The 15,527-nt window shown below is 37.9% G+C and overlaps 1 protein-coding gene across 2 annotated transcripts in view; it reads left to right on the forward strand.

Annotated features, from left to right (window-relative positions):
- Positions 1-286: 286 nt before the first annotated feature.
- PCDH11X (protocadherin 11 X-linked) overlaps positions 287-15,527 on the forward strand; it is a 764,552-nt gene continuing 749,311 nt past the window's right edge. For both annotated transcript variants that reach the window (XM_066249732.1, XM_066249733.1), the window contains exon 1: positions 287-609. The gene's annotated coding sequence lies outside the window, so the exon portion shown is untranslated. The remainder of the gene's footprint in view (positions 610-15,527) is intronic.

Here is a 15,527-nt window from a genome sequence, read left to right on the forward strand (position 1 = left end):
CCCGGTTCCCTTCAGCCGGGAGGGGCAGCCCCAGGAGCGGTCGGGGATGTGGGGGTGCAGGGAGTGGGGACCAGAGGGGGGTACCCAGCATTGGTGCCGTGCCATCCCCACCCAGCAGGCGGCCCAGGCACTGAGTCGCTTCTCCGCCCCCCCACCTCGCGCTCCACTCGCTCACCCCCCTTCCTTCCCCCTTCGCCCCCTCCATCTAGTCCCTCCCACTCGCCATTGAAAAGGGCTGGCTCGGCACTGGCTCCTTGCAGTCGGCGAACTGTCTGGGCGGGAGGAGCAGTAAGTCTGAGAGCTGCAGAGAACGGCCCGCGCGGTAGAGCAGAGAGCTAGCTGAACCCAGTGTGCTCTGTGGCAGTGGTAGCGGCAGCGGCAGCGGTAGCGGCGGTGTCACCCTCAGCGACGACACCAGAGACTCAGGCAGCCCAGGCGACCGGGCGGCCTGAACAACCTCACAAGCGACTCCACAACACCGGCTGCTCCGCGGACTGCGAGCTGTGGCGGTAGAGCCCGCTACAGCAATCGCAGTCTCCGTGGAGCGAGCATCGCTTTTTCTCTTTTTCACCCCCCACTTCATTCTACTATAGAGGCAACGAATACAGAGTAAGTATCGGGTCGGGTGCCGGAACTGAGTGGGGCGCGTGAGGCATGCGGCCGTCACTTGGTGCGCGGAGGCTTCTTGCTGCTTGCGCCTGGGGTCTTGACTGTGGCCAAAGAGGGGTTTCAAAGACACTTCAGGGGTCCTCCCTTCCTCCTGCCCACTCTCTTTGCTGAAGGTAAGAAAAAGAGCTAACCTTGCACTTAATTGCAGATAGCTGTCTTTGGCATTGCCACCGCTCGGCTTGGCTTGGATACTTTGCGAAAACTCTCACTTCTGTCAGAAAAGTGTCCGCGCATGAATTTCCCCGTTTGCCGTGCAGAAAGATCTTTGAGTTTCACAAACACAGTCAGCCTCAGTTAGGCTAGAACTCTAAGATTGGGGCAAGCGCTGAGAAAATAGGACATCCCTCTCTAGCTAGCCTGGCGGAGCGGTCCCAGCTGAGGGACAATGCTGCGAGCCCAGCGCCCGCCTCGGACTTCTCGCGGCTGGGCCCCGCTGTGCTTTTATCTTTGGGGGCTTGGGGAATGGGGCGTGGGTCCTTGCCCGGCTGGTTGTAAGCCTTGAGGACCCGATCCTTGGCGCAGAGCGACGCAGAGCGCAGCGCGCTGAAGAGCGCGGTGTCCCCGGAGCAGTGGCTCCTGGCGCACGCCTCCCCGCCCTTCCTTCCCGCCCTACTTACCGGGCTCTGCTCAGCCAGCACCTGCTGGGTGTGGAGACTGTAGGTGTGGAGAATATGTTTAGTTGTTGTTGTTGTTTTTTAAAGGGACTCCTTACCCTGCGTAGCTGAAAAACAAAACAACAACAATAACAAAAGGCATCCTTTTCTAAATGACAACGGGAAAAAATATTGTCTAAGAGTGTAGCGGAACTTTAGAGGGTTCCTGTTTCTCTAAAGAAATTACTTTTAGTCCCTTAGCCATAAAATTCCACCTATCTCATAGGTGAATGGTGTTTACTGAGATAGAACCGGAAAAACAGGTAATTTCTCCAAAAAGGAGCTAGGAATTATTTTTGATTTTTATGATTATGATTACTATTATTATTCATTTCTAAGCGTGTAGCAATAAAACGGCCCCTCTTCGCGAAAAGAACGGCCTCTGAATAAGAGCGCCCTCGGAAAAGGTGACTTTTTAAAAGCGCGTAGCCAAGAAGGGGTCTTTTCCTTTAGGGACTTTCCAAGAGCAGAGCGGCAGTCTGCCCTTGGCAGGACACTAGGCTAGCGGAGGAGCGCTCAGCCTCGACTGGTCTTCCTCCCCTGGGGAGGGGGGCACTTCCCAGGAGTGCATAGTACGAACCACTTTTCTTTCCCCAGGAAAGACTTTTTGGAGCTCAACTCAAAACGGCCCTTTGGTTTCCAGAAGAATTCTGCGCTTCGCTGCTTTGACCACTTTTGCGGTGTGGGGTGCGGGGCGGCGGGACGTGTGTGTGGAGTGAGTGAGGGCGCGTCTGCGGGCGGGCCCTGACATCTCCGAGTAGGGTGCCCTTCTAAAATGTTGGTTTCGGAGCTGGAATCAAAACTTGCGCCACCGCGACACACACCCACAAAGCAAGGATCGAAGGGAAAGGGGGCTAAGACAAAAGAATACAGAAAATTAAACAAAAGAACAAAACCAACGCAAGTCCTCCTGTGGGAACATCGCAAAATGGGATTTCAACGTAGCGTAGGTTTCTGTACTAAGTGTGGGGGAGAAACTGTTTAAAATCGGGTTAGGCGGGGGAGGGGACAGTTAGTATGGGTAGGGGTGCTGGTGTTAAAGAGCTCCCTGCATGCTCTTAGCGCTGCTACAGGGAATCAACCTGAGGAGCATGCAGAAAAGAATTCTGAACACGGAGCACAACACCGTAGAAGGTAGCGGCGCTTTATGACGACAGCGACTGACCCCCCCCCCAAAAAAAAGGTTAAAACAGGTGCGACTCAAAATAGGTACTTGCGGTTACCTTATGAACTTGGTACAGAATAAATGAATTCCACTCGCAGTCTTGTTTGAATGAAACTCTCATAATCACGGGCGGAATATCAGCTTCAGGATTGCCCTGTCGTGTGTGTGTTTGGGGGACATTTGAAAGCAAGTCAAAGTAATAGTATTTGTACATGTTTCCCCCTTTCTTGCCTTTGTCTGGTTCCTCAGAGGAAGTACGGACGATGTGCGGGCGGTTTTGACGAATGAATCGAGACGGACGCGCTAAGGTCTAAAGATTCCCTTCTCCCTCCGCTAAATTAAGAATTGTCCCGCGCCGCTGACGCGGTCTGAGTCCAGCCGCCGCCGCGCTGCGCGGGCCAAGCAGCGAGGGAGCGCCTCCACCAGCGAGGCGGGAGAATCTGTTCTCCACGCGCCTTGGAACGGGCAGCCCCTCCTGCTGGCCATGATGTCAGCCAGTGTGCGAGGCTCGACGGGCCGAGAGGAGATCGGGTGGCCAGCCCGGGCCGGGAGCGGGAGCAGCCCTGCCCCGCGCGCTCCCTCTGCGCAGCCGCCCTGCTTGCCTTTCGTCCTCCTTCCCGCGCTCGCACCCTCCGCCCCGCCTCCCAGTTCCTCTGCTTCCCGGAGGCGCGCGGACGCGCCCGCCCGAGGCGGCGAGGACACTGCGGGCCGGGCGGTGGCCAGTGTTGAACCCGAAGATCCAACACAAATTTCGGGTCTTCCCGAACCCTTTCCCTTCTCTTTCCCGTCCCCGTTCTCTCCCCCTTTCATCCTGCTCCTTCACTGTTCACTGTGAATTTACTTATTTAGTGGCATTTGAGAAGGCAACTTAGGGGAAATAATAACAGTTACCAGTGTTAAATTTCCGTGTTTTCTCTCCCCCCCCCTCCAGTGATAAGGAAGGGGGAGGTGAAGACCGGCGTTTTTAAAATCCCGCGGCTGCCTCTTTGCCTGAAACAGACAAAGCTCCCTAAAAGCCTGAGAGAGTCGTCTTCCTGACGAAATGGTGCGGAGGGGGATGGGAGCCGTCCCAGGCAATAGCGCAATGTGGGTAACCCCCTTCACCCAAGAGAGGGAAGGAAACGGGGAGGTGCGGGCGGAAAGGTTACAGGAGCTGTTGCCGCAGGACGGGAGCCACCGTGCCCTTCATTGTAAGGCTGCCTAGTCACTTCTAAAGCCTGGCGCGCCAAATTGGGGAGATTCAGAAATAGGATTTTTACAAGACGAAAGCCCGCTGCAGGTTCCCTTCTAAATGTCTTCTTCGTGTTTTAAGGAACAACCCCTGCTTTTCCGAATTTGCGGTGCGGCTAATCCGTTGCCCTTGATTGCGGATTTTTTTTTTTTTTTTTTTTAAAGCTCTGGGAGAAGGAGCACAGCGCGCTTTTAGAGACGGTTGCAGAGAGCGGGAGGGAGGGAGGGAGGGAACGGAGGCAGGACGTGTGGAGGCAGCTGGGACTAGGAACTGACTGGCCTTCCCAAGAAAATAACATTCAGAGGGGATCTCAACGAACTGCCTTCCTATTCTGTTTTGATTTGAAGCAGGTGGGGGATTTGAGGGAAAGGGCAGGGGAGCAATGAATTCTTCACATTTGTAAATCTAGGATTTTGTTTTCTCCTCTTTGATAAAAGGCTTCCCTTAGGTAATATATCAGCAAAGGCAGCAAACTTAAAGTTGCTATGCGTTTGAAATACAGGAATGGGAAGGAAACTCAGGCCAAGCATAACCACACATTCACTTTCTAGAGTTTAATCATTTGGTAAGGGTTGAAAAAAGTCCCCTTTTATTTTAATCACCAGAATGAGATTCTGATGGACCCCCAAGTAATGATGGGTTTTGGCACCCGGGAGCCCTGGCAGAACAGATTGCAGGTTTCACATTATTTCTTCTCTTGACATTAAAAACTTTTTTTTTTTTTACATAGAAATTCCTGATACCTTACAGACTGCTAGTGGCAGGAAGAAATCTGGTAAGGGATTTAGAAAGCAGAAAATTCTCCTTCTCTCTATGCAAGCCGTCCACAACACCCTTTAGCCAGGATATATAAGGTTTTGTGGGAAGGAAGGCACACTGACGAGGAGACTTTGTATAAACCACTGGCATTACGCTACATTCATGAAATAGTATGGCTGCAAGAGTTTTCTGTTAGTGGGAAGGGATATTACTCGGGGGCTGAAATTTTGAAATGTTATTTTCTCCAATAATCTTTCTTCACATATTCAGGTGTCATCCCTTTATTTATTCACCAAAAAATCTGCAAACGTTAATTAACCACCTACTGTGCCAGACTGTGTGCTAGGCTTCAGGAATACAAAAAAGAATATGAAAACATGACTTGGGACTCTGTGAGCCAGGAGACCCTTACAAATTTATGATACGATGTGATAAAGGCTCTAACTGAGCATAATGGAGAGAGGAATTAATTTGTGCTAATAAGTTGAGAAAAGATTCATAAAGAAGGGCTGTGTTCCTGGCTTTGAAAAATAGGCATCCTTAGGTAGTGGCTAGCCAGAAAGTAGATCTGTAAAAGCCTGACACAACTAAGTAAGGAAAGGTGTTAGGGAGGTCTGATGCCCCACTATGGAATTTAGAGGTATGCGTTTACTTGGTAGACATAGGCTGCTTTTGAAGATTTTTCTAAAAAACAACAGTAAAACAAGGTGATGAAATTAGGAAGTTGATGGCACACAATAGGAAAAAAAAATGTCACTTGTCCTTATGTGAATATTTAAATAAACTAATGCATTGGCATAGTGATGGAGGCAAAATAAATTAAGATGATACTGTAACATCCAGAAAAGAGTAAAAATGAATAAAGAGAGCCTAAAGTAAATCTGTAGGGTGAACAAAGAAATGAGTATGATTCCAGGGAAGAAGAAAAACTTTTTTAGTCATAATCATCATCAATTCACTAATATCTTTATATTGCACTCATTTCACCTTCCTCATCCCGCCTTCTAAATTCCCAATCTTCTACCATCAGAGTAAACACCTTCAGTCACTTTTAAGTACACTTATCTCTACCACACCCCATTTTCCAGGCATCTCTCTGAATCACCTCTATGTACTAATCATCTCTCCCACCCTTACCTACTTCAGCTTTATCTACCAGTAATTACAAGGTTTTAATCTTCACTTTTTCCTCCCCTTAGGCAATAATAGCAAAACACCCCTATCTCTCCCCCCCTTCCTGTCGTTCTTCCCTTCCTGCTTCTTCCCTGTTTTACCTACCTAGATATTTCTCTCCACTGATTTTCATTTTATTTTATCCACCTTACTAGCCACCTTGGACTGTCTTCCCTTAAGTGACCTCAGAGAAGAAGAAGAAGAAGAACAAAGAACCTTTACTTCAAACTCAGAGATTTGTAGAATTTTCCTGAACAAGTAAATTTCCTACCCTGTGTGTGTATCTTGCTGTTTTATTTCAAACAAGATTTATAGTGGAATTTCTCAGATTTGTTTTATTTTTTATTATGCTTGTAAATGTCTGTTTTTCTTCAGATGCAATTAAGGATTTGAATATGACATTGGGAAGTATTTACAACTTTTTTGAATTTCTTACCACACAATCCCAAAACTACTTCTCTGCATTTCACTCTTTCTGATGTGTCTTCTTCCCATGGGTCATTCCTTTTATGTTTTCGGTACAAGTTTCTTATTTTTATTCCCCTCTCCTTTTTGCTTTGTAGGATTGTCATAGTGGCTCAAATTTGATATTTTTAGGGTATCCCCTGAGACATACCCTCGAACACACAAAATTTTAAGGCCTCGTCGAAGCATGTTTACAGTAACATGCACAGTTAGTCACTATGTCAATGTTCAGAGGTGAAGGCACCCTTGTTTTTTACTGCATTCTTAAAAAGTTATACCTTTGTGTGTAGAAAGGAAACAATTCTCAGATCATACATATCTTCACATGTAGGGGGGTTGGCTGAACATCACCGGGAATTGAAAGGGAAGAGAGCATGCCATAAAAAATTGGCAATTCATTCTTTCGTCAATGACATGTAAATTTTACCTTTGGGAAAAATAAAATATATAAGTACATTTAATTGCATTGACTTTATATTATAGCACTCCAAATTACATGTCATTATCTGAGCAGAATTCTATTATCTGAAGATTTTATTGACCATTCAGTATCCAAAATGAAGAAAACTAGGTAAGATGCCTTGATATTTCACACTGACTTGCAATAATTAAGTTAATTCCAGTCTTTTTTGAAACGGTGTTGCATTTCAATAGAAGTTCATCTGGAAAGGACTGTCCCTAAAATGTGCTCTTCTTTTGTTAGGAAAAAAACATCAAATTACATATGCTACACTCCCTCAATATTCATGCCCTGTGCAACACTGATTGTAAAGCACAGGTTTATCACATGGACAAAGCCTTTTTAAGGTGAAAAGTGTCTTTTAAGATTTGGTTACACCTTTGGGAAGACTGCATTCTCATTATCAAACAGTAAAAAAAAAATGAATAAAACCTTTTTCAATTATGGTTTTTGAATTAGAAGAGTGAGTAGGCAGAAATCATAAATGCTGCTATTATATTTTGCTCTCTAAAAATGCTCAAGTGATCAAGGACTTAAGCTGCCGTTTTAATTGTCTTTAATACGCTAAGCATCAAATTATTATAATAAAATTTGAAATTGAGCATGACAATGGCTATATTTGTAATTTCCAGCCCAGATCTGAAAGAGTGATTTTTTCCCATCTAATCTCCTCATTGTAGATGTATAGATTTGGGGAAACAAAAAGAGGAGCAAAAAAAGAAAATGAAGAATAAATTGTGGGAGAGGATTTTTCTCTCCTCAGTACAAATTATTTTATTAATATGAGATATATTTTAACATGACAATAATGAAACTAATTTATTGATGGATTTTAATTAAACTATATGCAAATTCAATTCTTTTTTAAAATCTTAAGTGATTAGAATGCAAATCAAGATTTGTATTGAGTTTACAATTTATTTGCTGTCATCATATGAAATTAAAACAAAATTTAAGGTTTCTGCCACACTTTTATTTTAATTCATTCTCTTAAATATATTTAATTTTTACAGTATCTTTTATCTAATATAATTTTAAAAGTGCATATTTTATTTTAGTCTCATAAAAGATTTTGAGTAAAGCATCGTTATACCTATTCTTTAGTGGGGAAACTGAAGGTCAGACAGGTAAAATCAGATCTCTAAAGCTTTTTAGTTAGTAAGAGGGGAAGCATATACATGATCATTGGTTTTCAGTCTCTACACCAGGGCTTTTTCCAACACTGCCTTGCCTCTCTCTTATTTCTTTGGAAATATTTTTTCAAAGTTCTGAATGTAAATAGAAAATAAAGACAAATGCTTCTTGGATTAAAAAATAAAAATCTCAAATATGAGCATATTCAAGTATATTTAAATTTATCAATTAACTGGTTACTTGTGTTATATTCGTCCTTTATTTAGTTTTTTATGTGCTGACCCTTTAAAATTTATATAAGAAAATAGCAAGACTATTAAAATTTAACACTATACAATCATAGATAGTCATACACATCCTCTGTTTTTATATAGAAAGAATTCCATTTATGATCCATCATAATGACACTCCATAAAATTTAAGTTTACCTAATGTAACAAATATTTAATGTTATAGCCTAATTCATTCTTAGTTTAGGAGATCTATATTTTATATATGATTGAATTTAAGCAGTATTTGCTAATGATTTAAAAATATTTGTTAGATTTTCTTCTCACTTGCTGTTGTTGAAGCAACTTGTTATTAAGAATACATTGTACGGAGGTTTGTATCAATCAAAATGAAATTAAGCTCCCAATATGCAAATCTTTGTTTATTTTTGCTACGTTTATAAACTCTTTAGCCAGTGGTTTTTGGAATGGAGAAGTGAGAACAGAAGGTCTACTTAAATTGTGATCTGGGACAAATGTCATCTTTCTGGAGTACAGTTTTACCGAAAATAAAATGAAGAAATTATAAATTATTTGAAAGGTCTTTCAAATAAAAAATGTGATGTTTTACAAAATGTGGAAGAGATATAATGCATTTTTATCCTTTTCCTTTGGCTTTGCATGTATTACGTTTCACTGAATTAATCAATTAACCATCAATAACAAAATATATTGCTTGTATAGCATTGCGATACTCTAGATATGGGAGTTTGACTGGGTAGTGAAGGGTAGTATTTAAAAAATAAGAAAATATTTGCTATGAGAAGCTAACATTTTCATTAGGCAAAATCAATGAGCAACAATAGCAACAAAGTGATATATAGTCATATTAAATTAAATTCAACAAATGTAATGCCAGCTGGCATACTACAATACACTGAGTATGGTCCAGGTTTCATAAACTTTGGAAGTGGAAGGAACCAGAAAGATCTAGTTCAACCCCTTCATTTTACAGATAAGAGAAATAAGGCTTAGATGTGTGAAATAAGCTCTATATGACCTCATGTAAGGTATTAGGTGACAGCATTAATTAATTTACTCCACAACCTTACCTGTTCCCTACTTTGTTCAAATACAATAGTTTGTAAATTATCAGAAAGTTAAATATATCCAAGAGTTATTTGTTTCTTTGGACTTATTAACCTGGACAGTTTTCCAATTTGACTCTAATATAAAAAATACTGTTTTCCACACTTTGTTTTAAATTTAGATTATTAAAACAACCTGCAATATGCCCATTATGTTATAAAACATGCAGAATGTAGTATTGACATGAAGGCCAAGGGAATAAAGCAAAGTATGAAGGCAATAATTTATATAAATAGTTTAACTCTTTAAAAATTATTTGAAAACTCCATTTACTTAAGATGACAAGAAATATATATTCTTTGAAAGATAGTTTTATTTTTATAAATGAATATTTAACTGAAGCTTAAAATTTACATTTTCCTGAAGGCTTAATATAATATGGAAAATATTTAAAATTATTTTCATAAACTTTGGTCTGTTTGTTGCATGATTCTATAGCCTACGTTGAGGGGTGTGTGTGTGTGTGTGCGTGTGTGTGTGTGAGTGTGCGTGTGTGTGTGTGTGTGTGTGTTAGGAAGTGTAAGTCAGGCAAAAGTAAATAGACAGAATATGTTGAAACCAAGTTTTCCTTTATTCCATAAATAACCTTAGACTTACTTATTTTACTGTGTGGCAAAGGAAGGCAGAAAAGGGGGAAATCAAGTAGAGAGGAAAACGACCAGAGTGTTCAGTAATAGGGCCTGATTTTCAGTTTAGTGTGAAGTATGCAACTGTTTTAAAACTGTGTAAGCTGGTTTCTTTCTCTCATTTCTAATGTACATTTAAAATACTATTATTTCGTAGTTGTTTACTAGTTTTACTAGGATCAAAAAATTAAAAAAACTTGTAAATACATTAAATTTTCAAAAGAGAGTCTTATAAATGAGCGATTGACATACACACACAATACACACCAAGTAACAAGATAAAACTTTATCGTGGGAGTTTGGTCTAGTGTCAACTGGCAAGATTTTCATTGTCTCACTCTACAACGGGAAAATATTTTCTCAGTGTAACACTGATATTTTAGACTTAAGTTAGGTTCTATAGTTCTTATAGCATTGTTTGTCTTTCATCTTTTCTTAGCCCATGAACTAAATTGCAATACCCAGGAGATAAAGCAGTTTCAATATATGCTAGTTATTATATAAAGTAATGAGAGCAAAGCAGGATTATTTGAGGAGGGGTTTTGCATCCATTAAATAGCACATAGATTCTGAATGAATGCCTGATAGGTATGCAAGAGTAAACAAATAGGGGAGTATAAGACCATTACTTAAAATACACAGCTGGATAGCTATAACTTAAAGCACTTCAAAAAGAAATAGAGCCAATACACAATTTCTAATCAATCACTCTCACTGCTAATGACTTATTTTAAAATTCATTTTCTAGGAAGTTATATTCTATCCCTGTGGGTCTCAAACTTTAATGTACATACCAATCATCTGAAAAATCTTGTTAAAATGTGGATTCTGATTTAGAAAATCCTAGTTGGGGTCTGAAATTTAGCATTTCTGATAAGTTCCCTGGAGAGAGAAATGCTGCTACCTCTCAAACCACAGTAAGCTGCAAAGGTAAATTCTTCGTCTGAGAAACAAGCTTGAAAAGGTGAAATAAACTAATAGCAGCAGAGTAAAAAAAGAAAAGTGACTCGATGCTATTTTGCAAATGACAAAATTTTTTAAAATTAAAGTGATATACAATTATTGCATTTGGATATTAAAATCAATTTTTATCTTTAATGTAAATAGATCAGTTGAAACTGTAGTTCAGAATAAAAATAAGTTGCTTGTTTATTATATATTCAAATTGACTTTACCAGCATCATATATCTATATTTGTATCCTTTCAAAAAAATAACACTATTAGCCACACAGGGTCAATAGCTTACCAATATTTTAAAAATACTTTTCAGTTTGTTCAAAAATTCCAAGCAGTATAATCTAATAGAGATCTTTGAAAATATTAATTTGTGAAACACTGAAAATAAACATGTTAATCACTCAGATTTCACAATAAAATGATCAACTAAATTTCTATTTACCTAATTTGAAGTCATTGGTTTTATTTTATTTTTTGTATCTGATATTTTTCAGGGAAACATCACTACCAATAAAACAGACTTGGTAGAATTTATTTTACATTTGTTATCCTCTAAAAGTCTCCTCAAAGCAGGAACAAATGTTAAATTAGACATGATGCTAACTATTTTTTGTTAAACCTAACTTTTTAGATTACAACAGAACAGTCATTTAATTTTAGTGAACTTTTCATTCATAATCAGTCTACGAAATCGTCATAACTCCATTTATTTATGCAGTTCATCTTGGTATAGAACCAGTGTCAACTTAAAACAAACGACTTTGAAAGCGGCTATTAAAATAAGTCAAGTTTAAATGTTTAAATTGTGTTAGTTAGGAGACACGATGGGATTCTAGCACGGCAAAGGCAATAACTGAAAAAGGTTGTCACTTCTGAGCTGAGATTCATGTCTTAAATGTGGTACCGGATTCAAAAGCCACCGCTTACCCAATGAAATTGAATTCGTTTTTTCTAAGCTCTGATACCTTAATGGCAACAGCTAAGCTTGTTTGGTGGCAACTTGAGGATCCCAGTGAACAAAAGGGACAATTGGATTAAAATGTTTTTGTAAGTGCTAAATGAACTTGGGTGTCTGCCAAAATTGCCTTGGATCGCATTATTTTTAACATTATTTAATAATGTTAGGCATAGACTGTTTCAGTGTGCCTGAGGATGCATGTATAGCAAACAAAATATTATATGAATATATAATATATATATGAAAGGAAAATTTCAAACTATACCCAAAAAAAGAAATAAATACGAAAAACAAAACAAAATTCATGTGAATAATTGTCTTCAAATTTTATTTTCAAAGACTAGTTATGGAAACTCACTTTATAGAAAGTAGAAATATCAGTTCTATGAAAATATGCTGTTCATACTTTAAAACAAAATAAGAAAAATTGAGTAAATTTACAATTGCATTAAAACTCAAAAATCATATAAAATTGAATACAATGTAAAAAGTCAGACAATTTCAGTGTTGTGACAATGAGAAGAAAGATATAATTTCTTTGACAAATTTAACAAATATTAGAAATGCTAAAAATACTAAACAAACTGTCAATTAGAGTAATCAAATACAACTAGATAACTTTAAGCCAGTTCTCCTCTTTCCTGTTTTACATGCAATATAAATACATCTTAACTGAATGAGATTTCTTTACTATTGGAAACAAAAAATAGAGCAAAATATTAAACTCAACAAAATTTAGTCATAAGTCATATAATTTTAGTAAAGATTTTTAAAGAGATGTGAATGAAGATTGAACACAATTAAACTGTAGATGATGTCATATACTGTACATTAAATTTTGAAGTGCTTATAATTACTAATAATACAATAGATGGCAAAAATTAGTAATAGCATTAATAAGGAACCAGATTGATTACATTCATTAGAAAAAATTAAAAGTCTAAGTTAAGATTAAGTTCAAATATGAAGATTGACAATTTAAATAAACACTATCATTCAAAGAATAGAAAGACGCTCCAAGAACATAATGTTTGATACTTCCTTTAAAAATGTTATTATACTTTATATCTTCTTTCTACCATACACTTATGATAGCAATTAAATCACTCAAAAACAGTTTTGTGGTAGTCTGAAAAATTGAGTTTCTGAAAACAAAACCAAGATTTTCCCTTTCTTTCTTTTTCTCTCTCTCTCCTTCCTCCCTCCCTCCCTCCCTCCCTCTCTCTCTCTCTCTTTCTTTTCTTTCTTCTTTGGGGTGACATTCGTTCAGAAAAACCATACAGGTTTCCAGGGTACAACTCAATAGAACATCATCTGTACACTGCATCGTGTGCCCATTGCCTCAAGCAGAGTCTCTTTCGTTTCCTATTTCCAGCCCATGTCCACCTTCACCTATCTCCACCCCACTTCTCCTCTGCCTATCACCACACTGACGTTTATGTCTCTGTGTTACATATGAATATATTTTTTTCTTAATCTCTCTACCTTTTTTCATCAAGTTCCTCAGCACCCTCTCTGACAGCTGGTCGTCTGGTCAGTTCCATGCCTTTTTTTCTATTTTGTTCATCAGTTTATTGTGTTCATTAGATTTCACATATAAGTGAGATCATATCATATTTGTCTTTCTCTGCCTGGTTTACTTCACTTAGCATAATAATCTCCATGTCTATCCATGCTGTCCTTAAAAGGTAAGATTTGTTTTCTTTCTTTTTCTTTCTTTTCTTTTTTTGTGGCCAAGCACTATTCTATTACATAAATGTACTAGAGCTTTTTTATCCACTTATCTGTTGATGGACATTTGGATTGCTTCCAAATTTTGGCTATTGTAAACAAGCCTACGATGAACGTGAGGGTGTATATATTCTTTCTAATTATTGTTTTGCTATTAAAAACATATTCCCAGAAGTGAGATCACTGGGTTAAAAAGCAGTTCTCTTTTTTAATTTTTTGAAGAAATTCCATACTATTTTCCACAGTGGCTGCACTAGTCTGCAGTCTCACAAACAATGCATGAGGGTTCCCTTTTCTTAACATCCTTGCCAGCACTTGTTTTTTGATTTATTGATGTCGGCTTAGCCATTCTGGCAAGTCTGCTGTGATATCTTGTAGTGGTTTTAATTTTCATTTCTCTGATGATTACTAACCTTGAGTATTTTCTCACATGCTTATTGGCTATCTGTATGTCCTTTTTGGAGAATATCTGTTCAGATCCTTTGCCCATTTTTAAATTGCGTTTTTGTCTTCCTGGTGGTAAATTGTATAAGTTTTTCAAATATTTTGGAAATTCACCCTTTATCTAATGTGAATTGCACTAATTCTAAACAGATTACCTGAAATAAAACCTTTCAGTAACTATAAAAAGCACTCCTACCAAGTTTTAACTTTGTAAATAATTGTATTAACATTTTAAAATTGTTTTCATTGCATTTTAGGGTATTACAGATTTTATCTCATCTGAATCGAACAGTGCTGTGAACCAGGTACTACACCATTTCGCCATAAGGAGAAAGAGCCAGACTACTGTTTCTTTCTTAGGATCTTATATTAGCTAATGAAATTAATATTTTGGGGGGAGTATCATAAAAAGACAAGATCTGGTGCTACTTGACACTTAAAAATATGTGTACTAAAATTTTAGTTCCAAATGTTGTTATGGAAAATTTTAACAATGTATTTATTATATTTAATCATTTAAGAGTTTTAAATTTGTAATAGAAAGTTTTAGTGAGCATTTATTGACTCTTATTAGGTACATTAAAGGTAATACCCCTGGACATAGAAATGTAATACATTTGATAACATAACTATACAATGATACAATAGTCATAGTGTACGAAAAAATAAGGATGTGATCAATTAAACAACAGAGGGGCACTAGTGGATAAATCAATAAGTTTTTTTAAAGAGAATAAAAGGAGGATTAAGTTCTAATTTAAAATAGACTAAAAAATCAGAGCCAAGTTCTTAAGAGTTTTAATTCTCTGTAAAGATTTAAAAAAGTATTTGAGAGAATATGTCTGGAGAGATGGTATTTGGGAGAACACATGAAAATTTATTATGGCCTTGGGTTGGCTTAGATACAGAATATCAACTAATAAACTAATGTGTTTTGCTCTGGCTAAGTCCTGGCAATACTTGCAATCAGAACTTTCACAGGTCTCAGGTTTCTCATTTTATTTGAATTACATTCAAGCATTTCTGTAAGATAGATTTTTGTAATAGTAGTTAACTGCATGGACTGACGAGTTTTATCCACTGGGAGATTACACTTTGTTTTCCTTTAGAAGAACTAGATTATTAAAAGGTATCACAAAAATATCTTTTGTTGTCAGAGAAACAAACCCTGTTTAGTTGCTTTAATGAATCTCATGAGAGAATTAGTAGACTTAAAAATAAAAATGACACATATTCTGCCAAAGTGCAGCTTAATATAAAAAGCCAATATTATCCTTATGGTGATGTTTCTTTAAAATTGCAGTTCTTTTATATAAACATCATATTTGTGAAATTGTATTTGACAAAATATTTCATATATAATTATCTAACACTTCAAACAACCCTGTGAATTAGTTTAGACAGTTGTTTTTACCCTCTTTCTTTGTTCTTTTTTTTTCATTTTGTATTTCAAATGAAAAATTCAAGTAGTTCAGAATAGAAAATTAGATAAATGGCTTGCTTACAGTTAGTTAGGAGTAGCTTCAAATTCTGAGTTCTTCACTATGATATATAGATGAGGACCCTGGTTTTAAATAACTTATCCTGAGATTTATGCAGTGATTTGAATTATTGTCTCCAAATAGAGTAACGATATTTGGATGAAAAGCATGTTTGTAGACTTTGTTTAATATCCTCGAATCTCAAGATTACTTAGTTTATTTCGGTTTTTTCCCCTTATCATTTGGGAAATTTTATCTTTCT

This window comes from Saccopteryx bilineata, chromosome X (assembly GCF_036850765.1).
Source record: "Saccopteryx bilineata isolate mSacBil1 chromosome X, mSacBil1_pri_phased_curated, whole genome shotgun sequence".
Taxonomy (NCBI): Eukaryota; Metazoa; Chordata; class Mammalia; order Chiroptera; family Emballonuridae; genus Saccopteryx; species Saccopteryx bilineata.